The sequence below is a fragment of the Ixodes scapularis genome, unplaced genomic scaffold, assembly GCF_016920785.2.
Source record: "Ixodes scapularis isolate PalLabHiFi unplaced genomic scaffold, ASM1692078v2 PGA_scaffold29__2_contigs__length_179583, whole genome shotgun sequence".
Classification (NCBI taxonomy): domain Eukaryota; kingdom Metazoa; phylum Arthropoda; class Arachnida; order Ixodida; family Ixodidae; genus Ixodes; species Ixodes scapularis.
In genome coordinates this window covers 97271-115387 of record NW_024609856.1, presented here as the reverse complement: position 1 = coordinate 115387, position 18117 = coordinate 97271, and the positions used below count along the sequence as shown (strand labels likewise).

At 46.3% G+C, this 18117-nt stretch overlaps 1 protein-coding gene across 1 annotated transcript in view; it reads right to left on the bottom strand.

Moving 5' to 3' along the window:
- The window catches only part of LOC115325931, a gene marked incomplete at its 3' end in the record, with an annotated part of 123514 nt that overhangs the window by 34903 nt on the left and 70494 nt on the right, over positions 1–18117 (bottom strand). The gene's annotated exons all lie outside the window — the stretch shown is intronic.

Below are 18117 nucleotides of genomic sequence, written 5' to 3'. Positions count from 1 at the left end.
ACATGAAGATCGCATAACTCACCCGCACACACTCAACAAAGTGTCTTTCATGGTTTTTTTATAAGAATTATGTTAAGCAAAAGAAACCCTGTGTATGTTAAAAGCTTTCAACATTACACCTTTCGTCAGTTATTTCTCTTTTTTTTCTACAAATCGACGAACCACTATTTTGTAACGTGTCGAATTAATTTCAGTCTTTTATTACAAGATATAACAACAACAAAAACATAGTCGTGTAATTGACGCCACTTTAATATGTTAGGTACAATTATTTTTTCGGATACACCCATTAAAAAATCAAACTATCACAACTTCTGCATAAAGCTAAGCAATGCCTTTCTAGACTCCAAATGCATGAGCACAAGAACTGTTGAAACACCAAGAAATAAACCTTGGCTGTCCAGATATGTTCTGTGTGCTACAATATATATATATATATATATATAAATGTTCTTAGAAAAAGAAAATGCAATCGTTTTTATACACATTTATATATATATAAATAAATGTGTATAAAAAAGATAGCATTTTCTTTTTCTAAGAACAAAAAGATAAGATTGCAATACCAAATCAAGTCAATATTGTAAATGCCACTGAAAGAAAAACAAAAACAAAAATCAGCGCGTTTACCAAAAATAATTTGGAAACCTTTGTAAACATGGTTAAAGGGGCCTATAACAATATTTCAGGTTCCGCGCATTTATGTTATTACCCAATAAGTAGGTCGGGGTACTAGAAGAAAAAATTAATACCCGAGAAATATTTGCGCATCATATTTTAATTCGATCAGGCAGAAACCACGCAACGTCTCGTGGCGCACCAAGCGCGCAGTTGGGGACGTCTTGGCAAGAGCCGTCACAATTTCTTTTATACAGATTTGTGCGTAATGTGTTGCAAGTTCTTCAATCAGAAATTTTATTTTGTACCACGGAATAAAGTCATGCTTGGATGGTGCTAACAGGTTAAACTTTCCAAGAAACGGTGAAATTGGTTCTCAAAATGTGCGTTTGAAATATCAGCGCTAGACACAGAAGAACAATTACGTGTATCGTTTTTCTAAAGGAATTGAATTGCAGCTTATTTTAAGTTGAAAGAAATTACTCCTGGGTTGAGTTTCATTTGATACCTATAGATGGTTATTCAAGCCTCAAATTACGTGTCATATATATTGCAGTGCCGAATATTACCTTCTTCAGGCTTTCTATAGAGAACAAAATTAAGAAAAGTTTATGTACGTCGATAAATTGCATATATGTGCAAAGACGGCGGAGGCTGAGCACACAATAAGGTCTCGATTAAGGAGCCACAATGGTTTCGTGATGCGATACACCTGAACAGGGGTTTCCCCATGAATTGTAATTAAGGGTGGTGTTTAAAGTTTCAGGGGGAAAAGGGGGGGGGGGGGGGCCTTGAGAATAGAGGAGTCATAGCGAATTAAGAGGGTGCCTCCATAAAAGCAAGGGAGCGTGTAGGGAAATCACTGCACCTGAAACCACTGAGGTTGTCAGCAATTCGTGACGCATCCGATTGAATTTATTTTTTAGATGTGTCATCGGTGAATATTATAAAATTGATTGACGATTTAGGACCAAACTAACCGAACTCAGAATTCTAGGTCTTGTGGTGGACTCTACGCCTCGAAGGCCGTCCTCATGCCAGCCTTTTCGGATGACGTCTTCTGCTCTTCCGTACGATTGGAGTGCCCTTCGGATAGCTTCGTCGGACACATCACACGGCACCCCATGCAGATTCAACCGCACCTCAGCCTTGTTGGGGTCGAGCACGAGAAAGCGCTTGCCCTTGACCAGAAGTTCTTTAGCTTCAAAAGCTTCTGCTTGGATACCAGCGAGTGAAAGGTGGCCATCCATACGTGATTGATTTGGTATGAACCACAAGCTTTAAGGTCTTTCAAGACCCCAGTGCTCTTCAGCCTTGTCTTAAAGTTGTCAATCTTGTACGGCCGTCCAGTAATGTCGCAGTGCAAACTGACAGTGGTATAAACTACAGTTCCTGTTGGCAGTTGAGGCAGAACAATACGGTAGTCTTGGGACACCTCGTCAGCAGAAAAACCGCAGCCCGATAAGGCCGTTATCACAGCTCCGGCGTCCGCGCTCGGCGAGAGCCGGAAACAGAATGCACAATAATCATTAGGCCACGTGCGCGCTGTCTCCTTGGCCAGCTACGCTACGCGCGTGGCAATATTCCTTTAATGGCATCTAATAAATTATGAATGTATTAATAATATTACAAAATATTAAACTATAAGTATTATCACCGACGTTAAAGCAACTAGGCTGGCGAGCTGGTTAGGGATAGACATAGTAACCCTGGAGCGAGCGAACAAAAAAAGTACTGACATACACGAAACCCCGTGTTTTGGGTCTGTCCAGCTTTATTTGCTCCCTCGCTTCTGGGTTACTGTGTAAAAGGAAACTGAAGCGGTTCTGTATTGCAAGAAAGACATTTGAATCGTCTTCATTTGGCCTCCAAGATCACAAATAGGGAGTACATTTCTTGTTTGGTTTCAATTCGGTGCACGAAAGTTGCATACATTCAGTTTCAAAGGATCGCCAAAGCCCCTCTTTGTCGCAGCGGGACGTCATATTAACAGTTTTCGGAATCTCCTCTCTCGAGCATCTTCACCACGGATTAAAGCTATGCAGGCGTGTTCTCGCTATCTTCAGAACGGTAAGAAAGAGACGTCACGACTGATCTCAGTCCGGGGCAATACACCTGGCAAGCTCGCAATTGCACTCGCTGCCCACACGAGCGACATGCGCTTGGCGGCCGAAGGATCCTAGCATGACGTACCGGTTGATCGGAGGTTTTTCGTGTTTTCTCACGTCTCATCTCAGGCGTCTCAGGCGGCGAGAGGACGAGGCCGTTAGACAACGCGAGACAGAAGCAATATGTCGCATGCGGCATGCCTTCGCATTCACAACTCGTAATAAATGACTAGATGCCCTGCGACTTTGTTTTCGGATCTGTGGAGGCTGCTGTAGAAAGAAAGTTTTGCATTCACCAGAGTAAATGACGCGCTGTCTTCTTAGCTGTGCACGCGCGCACAGTTGTTTTAGCTACGTTCAGCTTGCCGATACAGACGCTTCTATTCAAGTGTCACTCGACAGTTGCTGCCGAACAAATGCTGGTCAGCAACTGACGCTTAGCTCCTCCCGAATCGAAGACGTGGCAAACAAGTTTGTCACATCGCGACTTCTGCTCGAAAGAAAAGAAGAAAATTGTCATAAATTGTTAAATTGTTGGTCATGGCCCGACAAATTTAGGCGATTGATTAATTTGTTCTATCCTATTTTTACTAAGAATTCCTTACGAATTTAAAATCCCTCCCTGAGAATAGCATCACGAAATATGCGTATTTGGGTAGGCAAAAATTAAACATACAAGCGTTAGGAAGTTATAGCAGGTGTATACCTCGTTTTCTGGGGAAGGTGAAGTGTTACCGTGACCGATTTACTAGATTTAAAGGTGTACTCCACCGATTTTTTGAGCTACCTCAACTAACTATATTTTCTGACTCCCCGGTCTTTACTCTCTCCGGTATGCTATTCAGAATCGCGAAATTCATAATAGTTATTGCGAAATCGGCAAATGAAAATGATGCAAAAACCAACATTCAAATATACGCGCGCTTTTCAGGGCCGTGACGTCAGTGGCAGGCAGGCTTGCCAGTCGAGCAAGCAGCCAAAAAATAGAATATGCCGATCATTTGCTCCGTGCTGGAGCGCGGGTACTGCAGCGAGCTTCCCAAGCATTCATTTGACACCATGAAACTGCTTCGAATCAGTTTAAAACAAAATCTACAGCCCAAAGAGTGAACCCCTGCCTTCCACTGACGTCACTTTTTCATTGTTGCCAGTAGAGACTTCGAGCTTGAAAAACACGGTGAGGACCAAAACTGTAAATTCAATAACTTCGCGAAAAAACAATATTTTGACCTAATATTTGGGATACTATTTTCGCCATGTTTGTTGGTTAGCTTAGCAAAATTTCAAGCAAATCGGAGACAATGAAAAAATCGGTGGAGTAGCCCTTTAAGGCTTCAATCGCGGGGGGTCTCGCACGGTTCGCGTGAACCGGGTGAAGAAAGAAGGGATTTGGTAAAACGACTCCGGAAGCAAGCCACCGCTTCTTCGTGCGAATTATTTTGAGGAAATGTTGGTTTCTAGGTTTACAAAATTTATAAAGGAATCGACTCGGAACTAATAAGAGACTAGCCTTTCACAAAGCACATTGGAGCAAACCGCAAACATGGGGTCGCTTTCACTGAAGCATTTACTACACAACGCGAGAGGTTCTCGAATTTTACTTTTCTACTTTTAATGTGATGACATATTTCGTTCTTAGTTTCAGTTTGTCCTTATCATAATAGAAAATACTTCCTATTCGTCGTAATAGATGTTGTAGCATGACAAAGCACTAGATATTATATTTTCATTACCCTGCTTTTTGTGCTTAGGCACCACCAACCAAGCCATTCGACACCTCAGCGCCACAAAACTACGCGTGCCACGTGCGGTTTCAAAGTTTGGTAAAATGCCCTATTACACATATCACTTCTTCAAATAAACACAACGCGTAAAACAAGCTTTGCCGCGCGTTACCCGAACAGTGCATGAATCGAGCTGACGAGCAGAGTGATCCAAGATCTGCGCGGTCTGTCCTAGTCTGTCCTATATCCGTGACGTTACATACGATGATGATCATAGCTGGAGAAGCGCTCCCTGTAATTCCCGCACACCACCGATAAGATTCAAGAAAATTAGAGCCACGTTATGTGTGAGTAATTACAGGATACGATATGCAATTGTTCCAAAGTAATATGAAGTGCTGATATCTGTGCTGTTTACGATATTACACAATTCCTTTAAGGTCTATAAAAATTTTCGGGCTGTAGAAACTCCCCTTGGGTTTTCCTATCCTGAGATCATAACATAGTGGTGACGCACGTAACAATATGTCGATTGACCTTCTTTCCTTAATTTCCAAGTGCTTCGAAAATATCACGCGTAAGGTTTTGTCTTTTAATCTTTTAAATATAGGCTCAACATGGGTTTATGTACTGCAGGCTTACTACTGGGATTCTCGCATCTTTGATGTTTAATTCATCTCATGTAGTTTGTAAAAAAAGGTTTCAAAGATGTTTTGTACTTTTACCTTAGAGTGGATTTTCACATCATTATTCACTATAATTATAATTAAGCATTTCGCCTACTGTTTATGTCACTCGGTATACGATTGTATGGAAAGTTATCTGTAAAAAAAATACGAGTAAACCTATTTTCAAAATAGAGGCCTTTTCTTTGTGTAAACTATTGGAAGCGCGGTCGTTCTCTCTAAATCTCTTCAAGGCTCCGTTCGTTTCAGAATTGCCGTAAACGGCGTCCTGCCGTGTTATTTTAGAATTTTCATCTCCGCAATATGCCGGTGATATAAAAAAATTACCAACATATATTGAACGCAGAGGATAGCAATATGCTGAAAGTAGACGCATATAATTTCTACCAATCCTTGAGTCGCCCATTTTTTATTTATTTAGTTATATGCTGTGTAACATGAAATAAGCACCCGGGATAAATTTACGAATTAGGTAAGGGTCGTCAAAATGATTATTTTCGTTTGGCTTGATTGTAGGACATAAATAATTTGCAAACACACTACAGTGTTTTTTTTTCTATTTATCTGCATTAGAAAATAAATAAAATTACTTAAAAGCGCTTTAATTTTTAAAACGGAGTTCGATGAAATGGTGCGTAAGAAAATGTACGTAGTACGTACACCTGTTTGATTCGGTGGTGTTCGACAGAAGAGTGGTCGATAAAACAGCGTTATATAACATGCGGTACACGTGTTATGTTTTATGTTATAGTGTAGCAAAGACTCGTTGATATCATACATTCGTTAGGACATCGTTGAAATAAAACAATGACACTGTACGAAATACAATAATGAGTAACAGCTTCTGTTAATAAAGTCAGAGTTCATCATAATTCTCAATAGATATAATATAGCATTATAATACATTCCACCTCAACCAAAACAAGTTAAAGATTTGTTTCTACTAATATTCGTTTACACTTTTATTGTGCCTCTTTAATTAAAGCGGCATTCGTGAAGAAAAAAAATATGAAACAAAGCAAACCACTACATTGATATATTTTTCTTCTTTTTTAGTTTTTTTTAAAGGGATTTGTCAAGCATCGAATGCTCTTCCTTAGGTTAGTGTACCAAGTGAGCACTTTCCACCACCAAAATGATTTTAATGGCATCTTCTAGATTTCACAGGAAACCAATTTGAAATAACCTGCGATTGCTTCTAAGCGCTTACAGTGTCGCGCCGTGTACAGGAACTAACGCTAAATCATTCCTTTCTATGCCTTTTGGTGGTACATGTATAATATAAAAAGGTTCAATACGGTCTGCAACTTTCATTTTTCTTACACGTTTTACATTGGTACGTCTGGAGTCCGACAGATATGAGTTCATTTGGATTATAACCTTCTAATTGGAACCTCCTGTGAACACTGGGCCCGGCCCTAAGCTGACAGCGTGGTGGAACCCACGAGTTCGTTTGACGAGTCTTACGCCTGTCTTCTTCCACGCGACCGCGATCCCGCCCCCCATAGCCCCGTCCCGAAAGGCCAGAGTTGGGAAAGGAAAGGGAGGCGGCTGATTGGTCCGGCAAGCGCGTAGCTTCTGCCACACTGTCAACTTAGGCGTGAACAAAGCATAGTTGTGCAGCCATTAGCCGGCCGCAGTTTCGCTCAAATAACGCAACTCACAAAGCGTACTTGGTGGTAAGGTCCTCCGCCTGTCCACATATCTATTATCCCGGCGTCAACTCGAACCTGCGCTAGCTTCACCCTAAAATTAAAAAAAAGAGATATACGTATGCGTTTAATGCAGTTTACGTGACATTTGAGCATACACTTACCTAGTAAGGCAGTGTGCGGCTGTGAGCACAAAGTCGGCTTTGATTAAAGAGCCACCACAGAAATTTTTTCCAAATTCTCGGAGACGCAAGCCCACCTATGAAAATAATTGGCAGTCTTAAATGTTTATTTTTTCACACATTACCCTGAAGCACATGAACCTCGCGTCAATTCAGCCAGTGCAGTTTTAGTCAGGGAGCTATCACGGATGCACCCGGCAATGCTTTCTTCTGTGTAAGTTCATACAATGAATCAACTAGAATTGATTTCCCCCCAAGTGCGGACGCAGCCGTCACTGCCAGCCAATGGGAGCAATCAAGCAGCGTCACATTGGCAACGACCCGGTGTTTTCATGTTTCCGTACGCGCACTTTCTCCGCTGAGCCAATCGTGTACACGGGGGGCCCAATGATTAGCGCTATTACCATGTGTGTTCGTGTCTTCGACTGTGCCCGAACATGTAATGAATCAAAATACGGCCATGCGCGCAGCTGACAAAGAAGGCAGCGCGCTCGGAGCCTAACGGTTATCGCGCTTGCCTTCCAATCAAAAAGCCAAGGTTCGATTTGTGGCCGTGAGTATACATTTTTGTTGACTCGGTAATGTGATTTTCTGGTAAATTCGAGAACCGTGTTGTGGGGCTGATTCAAAATTAGTAAGTTGTGTGCGCGAACCTTCTACGTCGATTGTTCCTCAAGCCCACGCGTGTACAAAAAGGGCTCCGCGTGGCAAGCCGCAGTCGTTTCGCGCGAGTTCTCGATTTTGCTGTTTCGCCGATATCGACGGCTGCAACGCTAACCTTGTCCTCTTTTGTTTTCGGCACAAGTTTGCCCCAATGCACGTCTAGTTTCTTTTGTTATTCGCCGCCTCATCATTTGTTATTCGTGACATTTTGGTGGAGGTGCGGTGTACTACTTTCCATGAATGTGAAACGTACCCCTCCGAAAATCTCTATGGCTCGAACTTTCTCAAGTCCCGGAATGCTTATCCCCGTTGACGAACCTGAAACCCGGACCAGCAGCCGTACCCAAGGCCTGCACCTGGAATTCGTCCCTCCACCGTCGAAGCCAACGAGGACTACGCCCCCGATGAGCACCACGTGCAGCAAGACGGAGCACCACCGACTTCCATCATCTACGTGCAGATCTCACCACGGACGACGGCGACTTTCAATGGCGACCTTTACGAAGATGTGGACGACTGTTTAAGCCAGTATGAGCTAGGCGCCCGGTTCAACAAATGGGGGCCTGAGCAGAGCCTACGGAATGTGTACTGAATAAAGTTGGCGATGTGGGTGAGTTGGTTCACACTGACGAAAAGGCAAACAGCGCACAGCAACCGGGGATTAAAGGTACATCCCCCTGACTGCAGCGTTTTTCCTGTTTGCACTTCCTTTAGTCCCCGTTTACTGTGCGCTGTTTGCCTTTTTGTCGGAATGTGTACTTCGCTCTGGAAGGCACGGCACGCATCTATTTCGAGAACCACGAAACGTCGATTTCATTGTAGGAAGACTTCCAAGCAGAGTTTCAACGCGCCTTTGCCAGCCAGCAGCGACGTCAGCGGGCTCAGGAACTTCTCCAAGCAAGAAGACAAGAGCCAAACTAGAACGTTTCTTTCGTTGAAGACGTTTTCCGCCTCATCGATCGCGGCAATCCAAATGCCGCCGAAGAGAAAAAGCTGCGGGTTCTGATGCGGGGCGTTAAAGAAAACATCTCCGGAGGCCTTGTGCAGAGCCCTCCTACCACGTCTAAGCCTTCGTCATGGAGGCAAGAAACATCGAGCGCTCCCTCTTCGCGCGCGCTTCCCACTACAGGCGATATCCAGGCATCGCTACATCCACTCTGTTTTGCGGCGAAAGTGTTCCTGTTTCCTCGGACATCCGCGAAATTATCGGGACGTCGTCCGAGAGGAACTCAGAAAGTTGCAGCCAGCCGCTAGCCGTTCAGCTACTCTCTCCATCGGCGAGGTTGCGCGCGAGGAAGTCCAACGGGCATCTAACCTGGTTTCCATCAACAAGACGACACCGGACGAACCGACGTTGAGCTGCGCCGCCGTGGTCTGACGACCGCCACAAGCTAACCACCAAGCCACAGCGCCACTCCGACGAGACACTTAGATGCAGCACTATCCTCGACGACCGGAAGAAGTCCAGCACGTCGTCCTGGAACTACCCTCGCCGAGCAAAACCAAACTGTGGAGGACGGCCGATCGGGGCCCGCTGTGCTTCCCCTGCGGGGAAGCCGACCATATCTACCGCCGTTGCCTCGAGCGGTAAGTAGGGCTGCGTGGCTTCCACCCGAACGATCCACGTCCACTCTACGGAGGACGACCGCGGGAGGTCGAAGAATACGTGCGGCGACCTCCGTCTCCCCCGGCTGCAGCTCGCTGCGTATCCCGGTCGCCGTCACGACGACGTCCACGTTCGACGATGCACCATCCTCGACTCGAAAACCTTTCGCCCCTCGCTCCTCACCAGGGGAATTATAGGCACGGCCATAGGCGTAGACTGCGAAAGGGGGGGGGGGGGGCAGAGCCCCCCCCCCCTCACTTTACGTGCCCAGGTTATGAGCCTTACCGAGATGCTGTTTACGTGCCATGTAACAAGCTTCTAGGTGTGGCATGTAAACAAAATAACGCCCACTTTGCCTTTATTGACATTATACGTAAGAAATTGAAAACCAGCGTGCCTTTCGCTAGCTTCAATCTCCAGTCCTGGCAAGAATTTAAAGCTCTCCAATCAGAAAACTTTCCAGCTTGCCCCTGCAACCCCCCCCCCCCCCTTTCAGGAAAATGGGAAGTCTACGCCGCTGGGCGCGGCAACCCCTGGAGGTGGAGCTGCCCAAGACGACCGACGCGAAGATCCTTCATAAACTTCAGAGGGCCTCCACTCGAGCGGCACCAGAGACCGAAACGACGCTCGTGCAACGGCAAAGAATAATCTAAACATCGTTATCAACGGCCATGAAACATCGGCTCCCGTATTTACCGGAGCTCTCCCAACGCATTCGGAAACCGCCGTGGGATGGCCCACAGATACGGACCGCCAGGGGACATCTTACCACTCCAGTCGGAAAACGCACTGCTCGCGTCGTGATTCACGGCGAGACGTGTCCGTAAAGTTCGTCGTTCTAAGAGACTGTGGGAGACGTTATACTCGGAATGGACTTCTTGCGCGATTATGGCCGCTGTCATCGACCTGTGAGTCAACAAGTTGAGGCTGCGGACACCTGTCGTAACGCCTGAGGATCAGAAAACTACGGCAGCCACATCAGCTACTGTGCGTATACTCTCCGATTACGTGAATTCGCCACCGCGCTCGAGTGTTCTTGTGCCTGTCGGAACTGAAGAAGGTATCTGTGGAGAAGTTCTGCTGGATGGTAGCGTTCAACTGCTCCGAGGAAGAGGGATCAGCGTCGCCAGAGGCCTCGCGGAGCTCCAAGGCGGACACACTGTTGCACTCGTAACGAACCTCCGGAGGGAGCATGAGCACCTTACAAAAGGCACCGCCATGGGTCATACCGAGGAACTCCCGCACTCAACCGCAATCGCCGACATATAAAAAGACCTCTCTTCGTGGCCACACAAGACTACGCCGCCTTCGCAGTTCGTCATCGATCCAACACTGCCTACCCCACAACAACGAAAACCAAGTGACCTTGTCGCCGAGTTCAATGAGTGCTTCTACACGTCGTCAAAGGTACGCCAAATGACGGTTGCGAAATATCGGATTGTTCCTGATTACGACGCGCTTCCTGTTCATCGGTCGGCTTACTGTATCTGTGAATGAGAAAGAAGCCCTCTAGAAGCAGGTTCAAGAATTGCTCGACGACGAGACCATTTAGCCCTCAAACATTCCGTGGGCTTCACCGGTAGTCCTGGTGTAAAACAAAACACGGGACCCTTCGGCTTTGCGTGAACCATCGTCGACTTAACGCCGTAACGAAAAAGGACGCCTACCCGCTGCCACGCATTGACGGCCCTCTGGACCGGCTGCGCCACGCCTGATACTTTTCGTCGAGAAACCTGAAGAGTGGCTACTAGCAAATCAAGGTTGACGAGCGCGATTGTGAGAAGACTGTTTTTGTCAGGCCGGACATACTGTACGAATTTAAAGTGATGCCGTTCGGACAGTGTACAGCACCTAAACTTTCCAGCGCGTGATGGACACTGTCCTCTCCGGCTTGAAATGGCAAAGCTGGCTTGTCTACCTCGACGACGTCATGGTATTCACAAGCGACTTAGACGAGCATCTGAGACGTCTGCGAGCCCTGCTATAGGCTATCCAGAATGCTGGACTGACACAAACGCCTTCAAAATGTTAGTTCGCTTACGGCAAGCTGAAATTCTTTGCCATGTCGTTTTTAAGTGTGCTTCAGGCTCCAGGTGCATTGTCCTTGCGTCCAGAGAGAATTATGTTTGGCTAGCCGGTAATGCCGCCGAAAAACGTATTGCGAAGCACAAAACGTGCACGCAGCAAGTTCCGTCCCACACAGAAAGGAGAAAACTCTTCCTCGACTCCTCATTTTCATTCGGAAAATAGGAAGACCTCCCCTTTCCTGCAAGAAGCAGCTCGGAGACCCGCTTTTGTTTGTAGAGGAGGAGAGAAGAGAGGAATGAAGAGAAGGAAAATGGGAAAGCCGGTTATTTTCCCGGCAGACGACAATTCTGTAGGGATTGGCATTTAAGCTCCCGGTAAGCATAAATAGACATGCGAAAAAAAAAAGGTGTTTATTAGTCAACATATTAAACCGAAGACACGCAAAACAAGGACTCACACAACCCCGTCACAAACACAGCTAAAAAGATTTTATCACAAATTTGCTCCTTTGTAGCAAACAATCCTCAGCCAACCTGGAAGTGGGAAAACAGAAAATACTAGGGTCAGCGAATTGGGAGCCATCTATCACCGATATCTGATCACTTATGAAGCCAACCTCAACAAAAAATGGACAGAACAAAATCTAAAAACTACAACAGCAAAAATGTGAGCTCGTATTAATCAAGAACAACCGAGGGAACGCTAACACAATTTCCTGCTGACGTAATCCTAATTGTTTACAGCGTAACAAGTTTAGATGGATCTAATTCTTCGCATACAGCTCTCATTTTCCACTCCGGAATGAAATTGTTGCACTCATCTACAGGCTTGACGATTTCGGAGTTGCGCGACTTTGATAGCACTGCCCTTGTTTGCTCTAAGAGCCTTTCATTAACACAAAGGCAAGTCTGCCCAACATAAGAAAAGTCAAACATCATAGAAAGTTTATAGGGGACACTTTTTTTGCACCCTCCGGATCTCTGTGCTTTTTTTCACACAATTTAAGTGCTGCCAAAAAGCAAGTCAACCGATTCAAAGGGGTATGGTAGGGTAAATGGTACATGTTAGTTTTAACGTAGTATTTCATTGGCTGGTGCAGGTATTGACATTAAATTTTATGTTTAAAAAAAAAGGATTCCACTAGGTATAACATGAAACCCATTTTTTGTGGGTAGTTAACTCATCCTTCCTATAGCCTACTCCCAAAATTTGAGATGTGTTTAAATAGTCAATGTACCTGTTAAGTGGTGGTCTATTCACATATTATTTGCAAGAGAAGATTGCAAGAGATCGGTGGTGACCTACGAGCCCTGCGAACATGTCGCTATAGCTCTACCAGGAACAGTGCGTGGGGTGTGGCCCGAGCTGAGGCCGCGTGTCTTGGCGATTGCTCAATGAAGACGACAAAGTAAAATCGTAACACTTCCCCCTTCTCGATAAAACGAATCAGTTTCTCAAAAATGCACTGGTTTGTTTGTAACGCGTTTGAGGTGTGTTCTGGGTAGAGGAACCGGAACAGACGAGGAGGATAATTCAGAACTTTCGGATGTCGGTTCAGTATTTGGCATCGCAGAGCCATGTCCCCCGATGACCGGTGTAGGCTCTGGAGTGAAAACGCACCAGAGGTGTTCGCCGTTGAGGATTCCGTCTCTGAAGATGCCTGGCGTGAGGCACATACATTTTTTGTTCATCGGGATCCGAGTCCAAAACGGGATAACTTGAAATTCTAGACGATGTTGAACTGCATTGTTCTGAATGTTGGGCTAACCAACTTCGCATGTGGTTGATGTGTCTCCTTTGTATTCCTCCATCTGAAGTCGTTACTTCAAATGATCGGGAACCAACCTGGCGGAGCACTTTAGCTTATATCCATTTCGGTTGTCCCACGAATCCCTTAATAAAGACGGCTTGTGAATCGCTGAACTTAGCGTCTTTGTAGCCTTCTTCACTTCCTTACCCCGCTGTTGAATATTGTCCAATGGGCAAAGCAGTTGTCGTCCGAACATCAACTCTGCTGGTGTTTTCCCAGTTGTTGAGCTTAGTGCTGTAGGGTGCTTAAACAAGAACCGTGCCAATCGGCAGCTCAGACTTCCTTCTGAAAGTTTGCGGAGCGACTCCTTTGTTTCCTAAACCACTCGTTCGGCCTGGCCGTCGGTTGCCGGGTGATAGGGGGCGCTTGTGATGTGCCGGATGTTATTGGCTTGCAAGAATTGATTGGTGTCCTTGGTTAAAAATGGCGTGTCATTTCGCTGCAGACGACTTTCGGGATGCCAAATGTGGCAAACATGGTTCGGCGGGCGTCAATGACGGTGGCAGCAGTTGCTGACGAGCAGCTGTGGACTTCCAATCATTTGGAATATGCGTCAACAGTTATCAGAAGCATTTTTCGTTCAAAAGGCCCGGCGAAGTCCATGTGAAGTAGACTCCATGGCTCCTCAAGGCGTTCCCAAGTTGGACTTGGTCCTGCAACAGGAGCGTGTACTTGTTGCTGACACTTTGAGCATAGTTGGACGCACCTGTCGATTTCTTTGTCGAGGTCAGGCCACCAAAGATGACTTCGTGCACAGCGTTTCATGGCTGTTACTCCTAGATGGTTTGCGTGTAGGAGTTTCATAGCTGCTGGCTGTGCCTCCTTCGAAATTACCGCGCGTGATCTCCATAAGACGCATCCCTTGTGGGTCGGTAGCTGGTTAAATTGAGTCATATAGCTTGCAAACTGTTTTTCGGTCTAGCATTTGGAGGCTCCGGACTGGACGGCTTGGCAGACCTTCGTCAGGAGGGGGTCCTTTGCCGTAAGACGGGCTACGTCCTTTGCTGAGAGGGATGGCGTCTCGAGCGCATCACTCATGAGGATATCTGCTGGACCGTGTGGTTCGTCCACGTTGCTGGGCAGTGGAAGACGGCTCAGGGAATCCGCATTTTGACGAAGTGCAACGGGCGAGTAAACCAGGTTATAGTCGTTGTTTTGGAAATGCAGGTACCAGCGTAGCATTCTCGGGGACAGTACCAGTGGCATGTGCCTGTCTGAGTTGAGGATGCCTAGCAGGGGCTTGTGGCCAGTGTATATTGTGACAGACCTTCCAGCAATATACTGATGAAAGTGTTTTAACTCTGAACACTATAGTCAACCCTTCTTTGACAAGCTGGGCATAGTTCCTTTCACTCTTTTCTAGTGTTTAAGACCCATAAGCAATAGAAGCTTCGCGGCCTTGGTTGTCTAGCTGGGCAAGTACGGTTCCTACACCGTAGAGAGAGGCATCGGATGAAAAGAAGAGCGGCTTGTCAGGATGGTATTGCGCCAGGAGCTCTGCTGATGAAAGCAAGTCCTTCAGCGCTTGGTAGTCCTTCTTGTGTCGGGACTCTCATTTCCATAGCACATTTTTGTCGAGTGATGCAAGCTTTCGGCCACGGTTGATTGGTGTCTGAGGAACCAGTTGTAGAAGGCAATCATTCCAAGAAATGAATGTAGTCTGACTTGTCTTTTGGCTCTGGCGCTTCTACAATCGCCTTGAATTTTTCTTGTGTCAGATACCGAGTGGACGTCCTGCAGCACCCACTCGGTTCCCGAGGAATTCAACCTCCAACATATCAAAATGGCACTTTTCTTTGTTGATCTTGAGGTCTGCTTCACTCGAACGTCGTAGAACTGCTTCGAGTCGCTCTAAGTGCTGGTCCTTGGTGGAGCCACTGATGAGGATGTCGTCAAAGTATGGGGCGACGCCCGGTAGCCCAGCAAGGCATACGTTGCCTTGTTGGGCTACCGGCAGTTGCAGTTGCTGAATGAAGACGACGAAGTCCCATCGTAGCAGCACCTTTCCTTAGCAGCCAAAAAGAGGAATGTGATGATATTGGGCAGTGTTATTCTTAATTTAGATAGAATATGTCGTAAAAATGAAATCAACCCATGCACCGAGCAGTGGGAATTTTTTTTCAGTTCTTAGCTTGCATGTTTTCGGTGATTTTTTTTAGGTAAGAATATTAATGAGGGGTTGTATACATGTGTGGAAAGTTTTATTGGATACGGATCAATAGTTTCAAAGGAAAGGTACAGTTGGGGACAAAAGTCCCCAGGACGTGCGAGCTACGGCTGAAACGCATTGCTCTGCCATCTGCCGGCGGGTCGCCTGGTTTCGAGATCACACAAAAGCGCATGCGCGTCCTACTGTGCCTGCAAACATGTCTGTTTTCCCGCTCTTCTGAGGCACGGAGCTTAGCTCGGAATCGGGCGCGTGGTACCGCCTCAGAGATAGCGCTGGCGGCTTACGAGCGTCTGCTACACATTCCGAAACTGGAAATACCGCCTGGGGCATTGGGCCGCATTTCGCCATGTCAGCGCACCTTGCTTTATAATTAGTTGAGTTTATCGCTCAGTTGAGCTGCCGTGACTTCTTGCTTTATAGGTGCCATGTCAGTGAGCGCTATCTCCGAGGCGGTACCACGCGCCCGATTCCGGGTTCGGCGCCTCGCCGCAGAAGAGCGGGAAAACGCACATGCTGGCAGGCACAGTAGGACGCGCATGCGCTTTTCTGTGATCTCGAAACCAGGCGACCCACCGGCAGATGGCATCATTGCGTTTCAGTCGCAGCTCGCGTGTGCTGGAGACTTTTGTCCCCGACTGTACATTGAATTAAAAATGTATAAAAATGCAACTTGAGAAAAGTGAAGTTTATGGTCAGGTAATGCTTATAGATGCTCAAAATACCCCATGAAAATACATTTCGCTTCCGGCTCTCTTGCTGGTGTCTCTGAAACCTTTCTTATTGCTCCTTTTTCAACTGTCTTTGCTTGCTCTCGGCAGAGTTGGGGAACTCTGCCCTTTCAACAGGCTCTTTGCCCATCTTCTTTAGGGCAATGTCACAAAACACACATGGAACAATTCCCAGGGCTTCCGGAACAGCTTTTCGTGCAGAATTACCGTCATTGTAGCAGGCCACAGCATCGTTAGCTGCTGTCTTCAATCTGTCAACACTGACAAATGTGGTTTTAGGGCAGCGGCACCAGATGAGTTAGTTCAGCTATTCATTCGTTTTCTGTGTTCGTCCATACATACATTTGGTCAGAAGACCTGGATCTGACAACGCTTTGAACACTGGCTGGATGACTTTCATCACAACCTCAGGAATGTGGTTTTTGTGGGAGTATGTCTCAAGGTTTTCCTCAACAGTGCTGCGGTTACTCCCCCACCATAAAGATGGCCCCTTTGGGCAGAGTTCGTAGCTGGGCTCGGTATCTGTTGATAACTGCTGAAAGTATATCGCCTATACAGCTCGTCTCATGTTCTCTAAACTGTCGGTATTTACCCGAATATCCTTGCCATAGTAAACCTGAAAGGAATCGATGTCCTTTTTTGTGAGGCGACCTTTCCCGGATAGTGGCTGACCATCTGCCAGCTTTTTCCTTTTCTCATTCTTCTTCATGTTCCTTAGTCTGGTGCCCATACGCTTCCGGACGTGTCACAACACATTCATGCTTTTCTATGACCTTTTCGTAGGGCTGCGAGTCTCTGACAGCAATGTACGCCTTGCCGTCTCCATCACCGACGTAGGTTGTGTACATCATTTGATGCTTTCCAACACAGCGTCCAAAGATTTTACAGCTAATGGAGATTCCATTCAACCAGATGGCCCATCGTAGGTTATTTTACATTCACTCAAGTTCTCATCTGTGTGTAGGTGTCGGGCACACATGTGGCAAAACTTGGAGTCTACTTCGAAGTAGAGCAGTTTTTCTGTGTCAGCTGATATTGCGGCTACGACGTTGTGTAGTCAGGAATAACCCCGCTTCATCTATGTGCCGTCCACTGTGACAGCAGATTCGAGCTCCCCATCAAAGGTTGAAGCCTCTTTCTTCAGTTATTCAGCAGCTTTTACCATAGTGCTCACAGCGGTCGTGGTTGTGTCTAAAAGCCTAGCGTTGCACGGTGCAAACTTTGTTGGCGGTGGCGGTAGATTGACCACAGCATGATGCGATCAAATGTTAATCCTTTTCCGCAGGTGCAATGGGCAGACACGAACCTTTGATCTACTTCAAAGACGTTGCCCTTAGTACGCCTGGATGTCTCCAACACATTGAGAGCATCGCACTCGGTGCAGGTGACATTTATGCAAGATGCCAACCCGCTTCGCCTGTCAATAGCTTCTTACACAATTATTTCTCCCTTGCTGCACTTTTTACACACAGCAACATCTTGCAAGAAGCTGCATAGAATATCGAAATCGATTAGACGGAGGCCAGTCGTAGTCGTCCCGTCCACATCGAAGGATTCAACACCGAAACTCCCACCAAGTTTCGTGAAGCTTGCGCTTCGTCGTGCCACTTTCTCATTGCTTTTCTTTTAAGTGAACCGATTACTTTTGAAAGTTCTCTTTCTGGTCCATTTGCTGGACGATCGTGGCATTGTCTGGGCAAGCAATACACTTGAAACGCAAAACAGAGGCGTCCGAAAGTCCTTACGCGATCACAACAGAAATGTTGGGAGCAATAACAAAGAAATATGGAACAAGGTACAGGAGCACAACTAGCGGTACCTCTGCGATAGAAATAAATACTTTCAACAACAAATTATATTTCAGTACACACCATTTACTGGTCACACACACAAAAAGAAAAAAAGAACAGTACCAACATTAATAAAACAGGGAAAGATAAGGATAAACAAACCGGCCTCCAATGTCCCTCCGCCATTTGTAAACGCCAGGGGGTGGGGCAAACTTGGCGCGACATTTGAACCGCCTAGAGCGCGCGCTCGAGGCCTCGCTTTCGGGGGTTTGCTTTTTTTGTGTGTCAGAATTGAAAGTTCGTGGTGGTTTACCTTACCATACCCCCCTAAGCGAAAGTAGATCTTGAAAAC